General features: G+C 31.2%; 1 long non-coding RNA gene across 4 annotated transcripts; it reads right to left on the reverse strand.

Annotated features, from left to right (window-relative positions):
• Positions 1-279: 279 nt before the first annotated feature.
• LOC145634767 (uncharacterized) lies at positions 280-4,528 on the reverse strand. 4 transcript variants are annotated; one of them, XR_014113539.1, is made up of 4 exons: positions 4,308-4,528; positions 3,813-3,872; positions 719-917; positions 280-549 (listed from the first exon to the last, which is right to left on the reverse strand). It is a non-coding gene; the product is annotated as an uncharacterized LOC145634767 (long non-coding RNA). The 4 variants fall into 4 exon arrangements; XR_014113540.1 differs by having other exon boundaries at positions 863-917; positions 4,308-4,524; XR_014113542.1 differs by lacking the exon at positions 3,813-3,872 and having other exon boundaries at positions 4,308-4,524.
• Positions 4,529-5,030: the final 502 nt, after the last annotated feature.

Below are 5,030 nucleotides of genomic sequence, written 5' to 3' on the forward strand. Positions count from 1 at the left end.
CACTTTCTCAAATTTGGCGACGCTTTTACTTGTTTATAATCTTACAATTGGCGATGCTTTTTTTATGTCTAGAGTTTCATACCTTTAATGTTTTTTATTTTAGTGACGCTTTTTTCTGTCTATATTTTCAAAGTTGAGGACACATTTTCTTGTCCTTTTTCTTTAAAAATATTTTTACAATAACTTTTCCCAAAAATATATAAAATTTCAGTCACTGAACCTATTACTAACTAGTATACTTGTATTAACTAAAAAATTAAATGTACAACAATATTATGCCAAAAAAGTTTTTATTGCATATAAATATAATAGTACATGTACAATATGTCATAGTAATTAGTTTTCTATTACAATCGATGTAATTACAAATAAAAGTTCATTCTTGACTAATTGTATCAGCTGAAATTTTGAATCATATATAATTAAAATATTTAAATAGCTTTAAAATATATTTCTTCCATCCTTGTAATCTTGTGTCGTAGTTGTCAGCCTTTTTCTACCATTTCTCAGTATTCATACAAGCAATGGATGCCACAAAATCACTTAACCCTGCACCACAGTTCAACATTTACAACAAGATATCAGCAAAAGAATCTAATTACAACAATCGACCAAAACTAATAACATTAGGGAGCCATATACCAAAAAAAAAAAAATCATTTAATCAAACCAATATCACAACAAACTTTCAAAGCTAATTACATAGTTGATAGCTTACCAAAAGTATCAGGGTATTCGTACTTCGAAGAAAACATATCATTTGCTGATATTATCAAATTCTTAAGTTTTGAATTCTGCAATAAATTTTAACTACAGGGCAATATGCAGAGCATTAATAGAAAAAGAGAGGATGGTGAAGTACTTTTTTTCTTCTTGGTTGTTCCCGTTACATGTCTAGTATTTATTTTGAGCACAGCCTGCGAGATAATAGAGAAGTACAATGATAATGAAAATGACTAACAAGTGGTAGAATATGTTAAGGAGATTGACTAACAAGTGACTTCTACAAGAATTTTAACATGTCTTTGCCTTTAGAGTTGTTGCCCCTCTTAAACAAGAATGTAAATGAGAAATCAGTGTTTAAAAACAACTATTATGTTCTAAAATTTATGTAGCATATGCATTATACATGTTGTACACACTTAATTAAGGTTTCATAAAATTTTAATCAACTACCCGACAGCAAATCTCATGAGTATGGCCTTATACTGGGATATATATTTCAAAAGGATATAGTTTTTACACCAAGATGACTCTATAGCCTCAAAATATGACATAGACTTGAGTCATTACCTGCATACTTGTCAACTTGTCATGCAAGCTCAAGCATATAATACCAAACTTGTATATCCCATATCTAAGTTTTAATATCTCATAAATGTCACTAACATTAGAATCTACAGGTATCTAGGCCCTAATTTTAATTATATTATTGACCTATCAACCATGTATACTAGAAGAAAATATTGAAGGTTAAGAAATCGGCACAAATCCTTAATAAAAAAAATTATGTCATCTTAATGTAAGGAGAGGAGCAATACCCAGGTAATTTTATCTTTCAAGAAAAATTAAAGATCCCAGAAACAAATAGTCCAATAGGGAAAAATACCAGAGAGAGAGAGATAGAGATAAAGTGAGTGAGAGAGAGAGAGAGAGAGAGAGAGAGAGAGAGAGAGAGAGAGAGAGAGATGGCAAAGAAGAGGCTAAAACAGGAATGCTAACATATATTTTATGTGAAATTTGAAAATATATATTCAGCTAGAAATCTTAACTTATTTTGATGTAAATTGTATATTGTATATAGCCTTTAATAACTGTATTATATCCTTTGTCACAAAATAAAATAAAAAAAAAAAAATTGTGTTATTTTTACCAAGTAATATGATCAAAGCTAATTAAGAATTCAGAATATTGACAGGTCTCGGGTTGTACACAAGAAGCTAATGAAAACTTATAAAAATTCGAAAGCTCATTGGTTTTTTTTCTTCAACATTTAATGATTGATTAGTTCAAGGAAATAAACATACAAAGAGAATTCAAATAAAGCTAAAATGTATGCCCATTATTCGCCACATTTATACCCCATTTGTTCTATTATATACTACTCTACCCAATTATGTGAAATGGTATAGTATTCGAAGTCCGGCTTAATACTAGAAAGAGATGGTGCCAACTTTAACATAATTTAACAAGGGATATAATAAAATATGTACTAGTAATTAAAATTAATCCCCTAAATTCAATAACTTCTGAGGGCAATATTAAGTGTGATTAGAAACCCAAAGTATTGCTGTTCATTCTTCTAAAATGAACAAATATAGAAGGATAAAAGAAATACCTCTCACGCTTTAATGTCTATCGATGACAAGCTTACAACAAGAGTTAACAGTTTTTGATAAACCTTTAAAAAGAAGACAAAAATCGCACAGCTCAATAGAAAACGGTAGTTAAAATATAAAAGATATCACTAGCTTTGGAACAACCATAGGGGCACATAGCACTTAACCCCTCTTACGTGGAAAATCAATTCAAGGCATAATATTTGTCGAATTTTCTTACTTAAGCATGTCATATGTACATATAATGAATTAGTAGACATCCACTAACTCTTTTTTCCAGTTATTACTACTCCCTAATTACTATTAAGTTCAATAAGCTATGTAGCAATAGCAAAACCATTACACTTATTTAATTGATTTAGAGAAATAGCTCTATGTATAAAGTTCCCAAAAAATAGTCCTCTTAGCCCAATTGCCAATGAAATACCTTTTGAAGATTCAAGAGCCTTCATAGTACTATATCAAAGTTGCAATATGGTTTTTGGACTAGTTTATAGTCATGTAGTGTCTTCCTAATTGGAATTTGGAACATTTCATAAAAACAAAAGAAGGAAATGAGAGTCCATTTTAGGAAACAATACTGATTTTGATTCTGTTTAAAGCTTGATAAAGATTCAAATACAAATACAACTAGCAACAACATTGCAATTAAATTTTTAGCAACAAACTAAATAAGGCTTAGCTCCTACTTTAGTGTGTGTGTGTGTGTGTGTGTGTGTGTGTGTGTGTGTATAGGTTGTTAAAACAGTCTAGCTTGGAATGAAAGTCAAGTTCCTACATTCAACAAAATGTCAGCAAAATAATCCATAATCTAATTAAATATACAACCTAATCCATAATCTTCAATTTAGGTGTCGTTTTTCACTGTGTACCAAAACCTTTTTTTTTACGGTATGTAAACTCATAATATTACGCAGCTAAAGCCTCCAAATCTGCCAAAACAGCACTACAAAATCTTGAGGATACTCTTCAAGCCACACTCTCATCTCATTGAAACTACTACTTAGTTGGGCTATGAAATGAGCAAATAAAAAGAAAAGATAAGCAAATCATAACGGGAGCAAGACGATGCTTGAGTCTTTTTAAAGATGTTAGGCAATTACCTTAGAGAATACAATAAACATGATTTGCTTAGCAGTCAAGAACACTAATATGAGCAGCAATCCTAAGGTATTCCTGCTTTAATTCTATAGGCAACAATAACATAGGAAACACGGGAATAAAAGAGTGCAATAATATTTTCAAACACCCTAAAATATACCCTAAATCATAGAAGAAATCCCTAGAGAAATCACAGAACAACTCTATTAAAATCCCACCCAAACAGCAAGAATAAACCAATTAGAACAAAACAGAGAAACAAACCAGTCCAAAAGAAACAGCCCAGTTCAATGGCAAATAAACTCCAAAAATTATGAAATTTTACAGTAAGAAAGTAGACAGAAAAACACCCAAATACAAAAAAAAAATCACCTAAAAAGCTTCTCTAACGAAGGAGAACGAGCCAAGCGAAGTCAGCACTCACAACAGCTCCTACAAAAATCAATGCGAATTGTAATGGAATTGTGAGACGAAAAACAATGCGATCATGCTCATTCAAAAACATGAAACAAAAGCATAATTTTATGAATTAAATTAAACCAAAAGCACAAAATGAAACATAACAGAAACCCTAAAATCTCAATTACTCATGAAGCTAACCCAAATCTAAACATAATATGTGAGATTATTGAAAAATAAAACATTAAATTAAACCAAGATCTACTAATTGATTCAAAGAGATTCAAAGAGAAAGTATGTACCTTAATATTATCGATTGGCACTAAGAGGGACGACATACATTACAATTTTGGGTCAAGTTCTATAAATTTATTCAAAGAGAGATAAAGCTATGAATTTTAAATTAATTTACCTAAATTTGAAATTAATCCGAGAAGGACAAAGATCTGAAATTCAAAATTGTTGTACCTTAATTTGAAGAATCTGATTCATAAAATGATATTCCTCACGTTGAACTTACTCCAAGAAAAACAAAGATCTGAGTTTGAAAACAACGATTCCATAAGTGTCATCATAGAATTTGGATTAAAGAGAGAAGAGTAGTTTGGTTGATGAGTAACTAGAGGTTTTTATTTTTTTATTTGTGTTCTTGTTCGGCGGTTTCATTTTCCTTAAATTCTTCAATTGAGGGTTTTTGTTGTCACGTGTGGGGCACGTGTTATGTTTCTCGACGCTTTATAACGTAGAAAATTAATTTTGACCTATAAAAGCATCAAGATAATACGCATAGTATAATTAATAGCTAACGGTGCTTGCCTAGCATCGAAGGCCCAGCGTAAAAAAAATGCTCTTTTTGTTATAGTGTATTAATAGTGCTCCATTATCAGATGCCTTGGCAATTTGAGATGAGGGAGATCACGTCGATCCATCACTCTTCATTAAACCGATCGAAGAAACTCATGCTATCGAAGAAGAGGAGGAAACCTTTTTCAATGTCATGAGTGATTTTCCCCAAACCAAAGAACTCGCCTCTAGAGAAGAGGTATGTGCTCTCATAAGTTAATGTGGCTACTCCAAGATTCCATCAAACAAATAAAGTTGGCTGAAAATAGGCGTATCGTTGAAGAGATGATGCCCACTAAAACCTCTGAAAGAAAGCCATTTTCTTTCAATGTGGTCGAACCACCAAAG

The sequence above is a fragment of the Chenopodium album genome, chromosome 6, assembly GCF_948465745.1.
Source record: "Chenopodium album chromosome 6, dcCheAlbu1.1, whole genome shotgun sequence".
Lineage (NCBI taxonomy): Eukaryota > Viridiplantae > Streptophyta > Magnoliopsida > Caryophyllales > Amaranthaceae > Chenopodium > Chenopodium album.